The sequence below is a fragment of the Gadus macrocephalus genome, chromosome 2, assembly GCF_031168955.1.
Source record: "Gadus macrocephalus chromosome 2, ASM3116895v1".
Taxonomy (NCBI): domain Eukaryota; kingdom Metazoa; phylum Chordata; class Actinopteri; order Gadiformes; family Gadidae; genus Gadus; species Gadus macrocephalus.
Window position 1 is genome coordinate 22480122 of NC_082383.1, and position 9492 is coordinate 22489613.

Below are 9492 nucleotides of genomic sequence, written 5' to 3' on the forward strand. Positions count from 1 at the left end.
AGCTCCACTTTGGAGTTTTGCACCATCCCTCTATCTAATGATACATTTAAGTCTAGCAGAAAGTGAAACCCACAGGCCGACAGATGGCCAGATGAGATGAGCCACATCTAAACGAAGCAATACAGATAAGCGCAATAAAATTAGTGTTAATAATCTCCAAAACACAATGCCAACAATAAGGGGGTTGAGGGGTTAGATCATCGTAAAACCGTCTTTTCAGAGCCATTTATTTGCAAGGTCACGCCAGCTCCCGGCAGAGATAACAGGAAAGGAGTAGGAACTACGGGGTCCGTACTGCGGCCCGAAGAGAAGCGCCCCCGCCGCCATCCTTCATTCACAAAGAAGTTAAAGTCGTCTTTTTAAAGTTTCCATGCATTAGAATTCATTTTCAAACAATGGGATAGAAAAAAAAAATCAAGAGCAAGGGATGCAAGAAGAGACATCTTCCTCATAGAAACACAAAAGAGGAAGAGGAGGAGGAGGAGGAGGAGGAGGAGGGCTGAGCTGACGGGGGGAGAGGGGCAGACAGAGAAAGATGTGGCTTCAGTGAGAGAGGTGTGTGTGGGTGAGGGGGGATGGGGACAATGGACAGTTGGCGGCCCCTTGCGTTTTCGCTGTGGTTCGTTGATATGTTATATTTTCGTTGGGGTTTCAAGTAAAGTTCCACTAAGGGTGGGCTCGGCTGTCTCACTCGCCCTCACTGACGTGTAGTGACACAGGTTAGCTCAAAACCCTCCCAGTCCCTGCAGAATGACGGTAGGTCGAACACACGCACACGCACGCACACACACACACACACACACACACACACACACACACACACACACACACACACACACACACACACACACACACACACACACACACACACACACACACACACACACACACACACACACACACACGCACGCACACACAGACGCACTCGCACACACACGCAGACAAACACCTGTCTTTACCCTTCACCTTGTCTTCCAGTGCACTTCCCTTGCTCATTTCTCCACCAAACTCCCCTCTGATGTGTCTGTCGTCTCGTTATTGGTTGATCAAGCAACTTGGTTACGCTCGTCTGTAGTTCTTTAAATACAAACTAGAGCTCAGCTGACTCGTGGTGTCGGGGTCGGGCGAGGGGAAATGAGATAACATCATATTGGGGAGAGAGGGGGACAGAGAAGGTGGGGGACATTTTGCATATGGACAAAGAACATGTTTTTTGCCATCCTCTCTCATCCCATGATGAGTTCAAAAGCAAGAGCAATGTTACTGCAGGTATCTGATAGTTGCATAGTCTGTTTGTGTTTAAAAACTGCAGACTTGAATACAAAAGCATGGATGGATGCATTATTATTGTTAAGTCATCATTCAAATGACAATCATCATTTCCATCAGCATCTTTACTAAATATTCAATAAATCCGTATCATCATAGCAATATGTAAAATCGACCACACAAAAGGGAGCTGGAGATATGAAAAACAAAATAGATGAATACAGTTTCGTTTTACTCCCTGTATAGCTACAGTCAATGGTAAGCTAGCTTTATTGTTGACTATTTGAAAGCTGCACTGCATAGTTGTGAAAAGAGAAAAACAACTAAATACAAGATTCCCCCCAAATAAAGATTACATCCATATCATATCATGATAGTAATCAGAATAATATTCATGTATAATAGTGAGCACAAAACATTATATGGGGGGGAGGGTGGTCTTAACATAATGTATGTAGGAACACAATGAAAGGGATTCACATTAGCTTGGTTGATTTAGAAGAAGAAAATATTCTCTATTTTTCCTTGTCACTGTCACAAACTGCCCTGTGTTTACTGTGGGTATTTTCTGCGTGCTATATGTTACCCCTGAGATGAATGCTCGATCAAAAAAAGAAAATTACAAATAACAAATATTGATATTACAAATTTTTTCCATATACATTTTAAAGGACAACCATCTTTGGTTCATATCATTATTACACTCTCACTTAGTCAAATCGGACACTGCAATATTCGGATATTGGCACATCCACTTTAGCAGGACTAACATGGGCAGCCTGCCGTATGAAACCAATTCATCACCAATTAAACTTATTCAACACAACAAAACTGCCCTGTACAGCCACCATAATATATTGCAAGTCACACCTTGCGCTACAATGCCTGAAATTCAGGCCGTTCTGGAGTTAATTGGTGTGTTTGTCTAAAGTTAAATTCACTAATCTATAAAGAAATCTTCACCTACGATTCATTTTAAATATATTAGTATTGGAAAGGTGCCTTCTTGTGGAATAGTTGAATAAGTGATACTAAGCCTAGCTAGAGCTAACATCTAGCCAGCTGATTAGCGTTCAGCTAGCCGGAGGGCCACACCAGCTCCCTGAGGTGGAGTTCTGCTCTAGAAACGTCACGCTAGCTAACCGCTAACGTCATAGGTTAAGTGCTGTCTTTTACGGTTCTCAGAGAATTTTTTACTTGGACATTTTCGGAAAGACATCAAGGACAAGAGATCACTATAAATAAATGAAACAAAGCAAAAATGATGTATATTTTAGTCGTCGAATTGGATGGGAGCGGTTAGCTTGGCTTAGCCTGGAAAGGTCAACACATTTGGAAGTTGGTGCCGATAGAAAGGGCATGCTGGGATTTGAACGGACCCCCGCCTCGGCTTGGGGGGGGGGGGGGGGGGGGGGGGGGGGGTGAGCCTTAGACATGGAAGACACGGAAGAAAAAGCATGAGAGGCAGACTCATGGGAAGGAGGAGGAAGAGAAGGTGGATCGGTAGCCAGGTGACCATGTTAATCAAAATGGCGGTAAAAGAGACGATATGGGAGTGTCAGTAATTACAACGAAAAACTAAAAGAAAAGAAAAATAAGAAACGGGTCATATTGGGGTTCCTAAGAGCTATTTTTATCCTGGAAGTGGAAACTTTGGGGGCCGGGAGGGGTGGGCCCCTGAGGGCCGGGGGGGGGGTACCTCAAATCGTTCAGAATGTACCTCAAAACGTTCAGAACAAAAACACGCCTCTGCAGCTCGCAATCCTAAGGTTTCTTTTTTTTTTGTTTCTTTTTTTTGTGTTATTGAAAAAAATATAGTACCTCTTTTTTTTTTTTCTCTTAAAGCTAACCCTAAACATCGATTAGACGTCATAGCATGTAACATAAAGGTTTCATTGTATTTTTTTTTCATTTCCCATTGTTTATTGAACTCTAGATGTCTAGCCCTCTTCTGTCGTGTGGGGACTTGAGACCTGACGGACTTGCAGAGCAAAGAGTCATGCAGAGATTTCATGCTGGTAAACAATGTCATAAAAATGCACTTTCAAATTCTAAAACATTGCCTTAATTATTTTTTTTTTCCCTGGAATACATATCTCTCTCTGTATATATATATATATATATATATATATATATATATATATATATATATATATACAGTATATATATCTTTTTCTTCTTTACAAGAGGGGTTTGCGTGGTGAACACACACTTCCTAAGTCGCCAGTGTTGTTATTCCATCATATTCCCAAGAAGTGCTGAGGAAACAGTCTGCAAGAGATCCCTCTTGACTCTGGGGGACTAGGAGAGAGAGAGAGAGAGAGAGAGAGAGAGAGAGAGAGAGAGAGAGAGAGAGAGAGAGAGAGAGAGAGAGAGAGAGAGAGAGAGAGAGAAGGAGAGAGAGAGAGAGAGAGAGAGAGAGAGAGAGAGAGAGAGAGAGAGAGAGAGAGAGAGAGAGAGAAAAGGAGAGAGAGAGAGAAAAGGAGAGAGAGAGAGAGAGAGAGAGAGAGAGAGAAGGAGAGAAGGAGAGAAGGGAGAGAGAGAGAGAGAGAGAGAGAGAGAGAGAGAGAGAGAGAAAGAGAGAGAGAGAGAGAAGGAGAGAGAGAGAGAGAGAGAGAGAGAGAGAGAGAGAGAGAGAGAGAAAGAGAGAGAGAGAGAGAGAGAGAGAGAGAGAGAGAGAGAGAGAGAGAGAGAGAGAGAGAGAGAGAGAGAGAGAGAGAGAGACAGAATCCCCTCATCCTTTACTGTTGGGATCATTTTGTGTTTTTTTTGCCTGCGTTGGCGGCAATTTTTTTTGGGCTGGGGGGAAGGCAAACAACAAAGACAAATATGAGTTTGCGTTGATGAAGTCGAGTGAATATAAATGTGTGGTCTCTCTTCCTCCTCCTCTTCTATAGTCCGACTGCTCTTTCTTGAACTCTGATCTGCTGCTGGGAGGTTCGTTGATTTTTATACTGTCTTTCTTCGGGTTCAGTTTTTTTTTTTTTTTTTGGTCATGCCATGCAGTTTTTTTGCTACAAAAGAGCAGCAGCAATGCTGAGATGCAGGGAGGGAGTGGAAGACGTTGTCCGAGAGAACGAGGGAGGGAGGGATGGAGAAAGGGAGAGAACGAGCGAGAGAGAGAGGAGCGAGAGAGAGAGAGAGAGAGAGAGAGAGAGAGAGAGAGAGAGAGAGAGAGAGAAAGAGAGAGAGAGAGAGAGGGAGGGGAGGGGGGGAGGTAAGGGATATATGCTAAAATGACGATAAAGTGTGCCGGGCACTCAAAATAGAACAATGTCTTTTTCCGTCGACTCCCTCGTCGCGGTCGCTGCCTTTCAAGAGACGATTGGAGGTTATTCTGTCCTCTTTCGGTTTGTTGTCCGTCCCGCAAAGCACACAGTCTTTCTTTTCTTTCCTCCCTCTGCTCCCGCGCTCTTCAGGCCTCGCTAACAGCAGGGTTGCCATCTGTCTGTGTTTTTGTTTGGGCGGGCTCCAGCAGCAATCGAGGGGAGTGGCTGAACTATCTGGGGAGCTTTCAAATGAAAGCCGCCCCGTGTTTGTTCCTCGGAGTCCCGAAGTTGGCAACTGCTACGACCATGACACAGGGTCATGATGACAACGACAAAATAGCATGGGATCTGACGGATGTATCCTGTGTGTACAGTATGTGTGTGTGTGTGTGCGTGCGTGTGTGTGTGTGTGTGTAGCATCCTGTCCTCCTCTGTGAGAGACTTGTTTTGATAAAATAGTCCTGTGCCTCACGACATCATCTGGGCCAGTCTTGATCCACTTAGGACATCAGGGTCTGGCGTTTTCTCACGTTGCATAGTCCGTTGCGAGGTAAGGATGATCGGAAAACAAGAATGACTGAAAAACCGGAAAAAAAAGAGGACGCTGAATAAAGAATGTGTTAAAAAAAAGCTGTTGTGGTCAAAGGAATTTGGTGCTACATTGGTTTCCTACGTCATCCAATGCATTACCTCTCTTCATTATGAATTTAAAGGTTGCATGGACATATGCTCTCTTGTCATTGGTCCATTCAATGTTCTCCTGAGCAGAGTGGGGAAAGCAGGAGCTTTCAACAGAGACAGGATTGAAGAAGATTATTATCACGTTAACCAAGCAACAAAAAGCAGGATATTTTCTTGTTTTTCCACCCTCAGCTCTCTCTCTCTCTCTATCTCTCTCTCTCTCTCTTTCTCCTTATGTTCTCATGGCCTCTCTCTTTTCCTCTCTCTCGTGAGTCTGCTACCCCATGTCTTTGCGTCGAGGACTATTGCACGTTTGTTTTGTCGTTCCTCTTTGCTCAGGTACAGCGGGAAGTTAGAAACTCAACACTGAAAGAGAGAGAAAAGAAGACACAAGCGTCAGATACTACTCGCATGGCTGATACATGTTCCCCCCAAGAAAGGAAACGATTCCCGGTTCTGCACCAATTAAGATACGACGCAAATCACAAATGTGTTTTTGGTAATTGACTGGTATTGGTTCATGATTCAAGGATAAACGTCAAAACCACGTTTCATGCTTTAATAAAAAAAAGCATGAAACGGCGTTCCATTATTTTCAGAATATAATTGTGAGCAGTAAAACAATTTTGACACAGTAATTGGTTAACTCAATGGGATTGGCTTTGTTTGAAATAAATTATAATGGAAATGATAGGGTAATGAGCCATACCAATTGCCCAACATATTTGACAAATGCATCATCATTGAGCTCCAATTTCTTTTGTATGGAAAGAGTCGATTAATGCTGACCTCTGACCTCAACATGTGCAGTTAAAGCCATTAAAGATGCCACTCCACCCCCCCCCCCCCCCCCCCTCCCTCTTCCCGTGCATGCAAGCCCTGCCCACTCTCATCGGGGGATCTGTAATGGCTGGTAACTGTACATGCGTTCTCACTGCTGCAATACCAACGGCACCGTGTGAGATAGGGTTGGATCGTAACATTAGATCGAGTCGATACCACCACCAAAACAAAGCTGTTGCTGTAGGCCAAGAACCACACCACAGAAGCAGTCTTAAAGCTAACTCAGATGGCATGCAAGTATGTTCAATATCGTGAGAAAAAAAAAAGCTTTAAAGTGTTGCGCATACACGCACGCACACACACACACACACACACACTCTCTCTCTGTCACACACGCTCACAGACACACACACAGAGACACACACGCACACACAGAGACAGAGTTTCAGTCTGCAGAAGATTTAAGTCCTTGGCTGGCTGCTTAGTCCTCTGAATTCAAACACACTTAAAACCTCTCTGATGTCCCAGTGTTATTGGATGGCTAGGGGGGACCGCAGCAATACAGATTCCAACCTCTGGGGATTTAAAGGTCGAAACATCAGAACAAGGTCGTTGGCAGAGGCAGACTATTCCAGGACCAGAAAGTGGATATTAAGACATAGCAGTATGGATTGTTGCATCAACAACAAATTAATCGTACGATGAACACGTTATGATGACACGATATGATTTGCGGTACAATAAGCAATCGGTGACATCAATGCCGTCATGGTTTAGCTGAACTCGCACGACGAGGGTGGAAGCAAAGAAAAACACGTACAAAAAAAAACCACAGCTACGGTTTTCGTTCAATTTCTGAGCCTGGAAGTTTAGTCTGCGCTGCTGGTTTTAGGAGGACTGCAGCCCACCAGGACGTAAGCTATAGGAAGGCAGACCCCCGGAGCTGAGCCATGGCACAGTGAGCCCCGCGCAGAGGGACACGCAGGCCTGGCTTTTTACTACGTCAACCAGCAATTGCAAATAATTCAAATTAGTTTTATGCCGTCGGGGACAGGGGTGGATGGCTGCGATCAGGGATTGTGGGTGGTGACCAGAGGACGAGGCTGGGTTCAGATCGGGGGCCCCCCCCCCCAACACCAGACGCACAACACAATGCCCCCCCTGGGTGTTGCGGAGGGTCCGGTGTTGCGGGGGCCAAGACAGTATAGAACGAGGGCGTCAAACTGTAGTTGCAACTGCTATTTGACCCCCCCACCCTCCCCTCCCCTCCGGGACTCTCGGGTGGAAGAAAAGAATGAGTAAATACATGGCGGTGAGACACACAGCGCGGCACACAGCACAGCTCAGAGAACACACACACGCACACGCACACACAGACAGACACAGACGTAGCGCGGGTGAACACAGACCACGAGCGGTGAGGACACGACGCAACACAGGAAGCTACACGGGGAAGGCACAGCGAGGCGCACGTCCCTTACATGGAGTGAGAAGCACTTTGCCTCTTGCCTCCTTCCTCCTCCTTCCTCTTCCTCCTCACCAAAACTTTTACTTTCTTTCTCGCCACAATTTTTTCCTCCTTCATTTCATGCCCCTGTTGATGTTCCTCAGTTGACCAATCAGAACACGTCATTTCATAGCCCCCCCCCAACCCCTCATTCCCGCCAAAAACCAGCACCCAATCCCAATACAGCACCACACGTCAGCTGATCAATGGGCTCTCGTTAAGAACAAAAACATTACAGTGATTCCTGTCTTCCTCCCGGATGGTCTGACTGGATCAGCTCTATGGAGTTGTTTTGGACGAACAGGAAGAAAATGGGGGATGATGACACCCATCCACCCATTGTATGTATGTCCCATCTGGATTCTGCGTTTAGAGTTAGGTGTGTGTGTGTGTGTGTGTGTGTGTGTGTGGGGTCAGGACAATCAACGTTTACCTATTTCAAATCTATTGAAATATGAATTTTGGGAAAAGGTTAGAATTGAGTGGTGGCTTTGGAGCTTGAAAAGGGTAAAAGGGGAAGTGACATCAGAGAGGAAGTCAGGGAGGTGCAGTTGCACACAAGGGGAACACATCTGAAGTCGAACACACACGTGTCGTACAGACGCACATAGGGGCAAAGCAATGCAAAGCAAAACAGGAACACGGTTCAGTCTCTTCATTTCTATACATACAGTACATTGTTTCAACAGCTCAGAAGAACACACTTTGCTATGGGGGCGAGAAAGTAGAGAGAGAGAGGGACATGGAGATAAAGAAAGAGAGCGCGAGAGAGGTATGAGAGGTGAGAAATAGAAAGATATACCTGAGTTGTGTAAATGGAAAGCAGTGAAAGAAAGAGGGTAAGTTTAACGTACAAAGATGTTTGATTGTTTCATATAGTTATTTCGATTCTACTACGACCACTGTTTTGTCTCAAGTTGGCTCTGGCCTGCAGTGAGAGGATTTCTATGTTGAGATTCTCCCCACTATTTTTTGTTATTGCAAGGGTTGGAATAGGTCATGTGAATGTGGTGTCATGGATGCAAACCCCAAAACTATGCTACTATAAGAGCAAAACAGGTGACAAAGAGAGAAAAACAGCGAGAGAGAGAGATAGAGGGGGAGAGAGAGAGAGAAAGAGAGAGAGGAGAGAGAGAGAGGAAGAGGGAGAGTGAGGAAGAGGGAGAGTGAGGAAGAGGGAGGGAGAGAGAGGGGGGAGAGAGAGTGCAAGAGGGAGGGAGAGAGAGAGAGGGAGAGAGAGCAAGAGAGAGAGAGAGAGAGAGAGAGAGAGAGAAGAGAGAGAGAGAGAGAGAGAGAGAGAGAGAGAGGAAGAGGGAGAGAGAGAGAGCAAGAGGGAGGGAGAGAGAGGGAGGGAGAGCGAAAGACAGGGAGAGAGAAAGAGAGAGAGCAAGGGAGAGAGAGAGAGCGCAAAGAGTGGAACGAGGGACAGAATTGGACAAAGCATCGAAGCCATCATTGTGTGAGGGGGGGGGGATGAATATATAAAAAGAAAATGAAATCATTATTATGGTGGAAGAAGCTGGATTTGTTTGTTGTCTTTTTTGACTCATTTCTTTTTCATTTGCGTTAGTTCACAGTTACTGCTTCTTTTTGCATATATATCGGACAAGTGCGGGACTCTCTGAACACTTCTCTGTGAAAAGAGAATGGGGCTGGGGGGGTGATAAAACCATAAGATGAGAGCGGGCCGATACGTCTGCTCTTGTCATAAAGTCTCTGACATAAGTCACTTTACAAAGCCGCTCTACAAGACTGGCTTCTACAAATGTAACCCCGCCCCGTCCTGCAAAAATAGATCTCTCCCCCCCCCCCCCCACCCCCCCGTTACAGTACCTAAACGGCCAGGGGGTTCCTGGCCAATATCATCATAGCAGTTTTCTTTTTTTGCATGCATAATAACGCGCCCACCTGCATCCCGCCCACGCCCTCGCACCGAGCGGGGCGAAGGCGTGTCTTTTGTTGTTACTGGATACACATTTTTTT

At 45.5% G+C, this 9492-nt stretch overlaps 1 long non-coding RNA gene across 1 annotated transcript; it reads right to left on the minus strand.

Moving 5' to 3' along the window:
* Positions 1-4215: 4215 nt before the first annotated feature.
* Positions 4216-8749, minus strand: LOC132473924 (uncharacterized). The gene is made up of 2 exons (XR_009529498.1): positions 7484-8749; positions 4216-5585 (listed from the first exon to the last, which is right to left on the minus strand). It is a non-coding gene; the product is annotated as an uncharacterized LOC132473924 (long non-coding RNA).
* Positions 8750-9492: the final 743 nt, after the last annotated feature.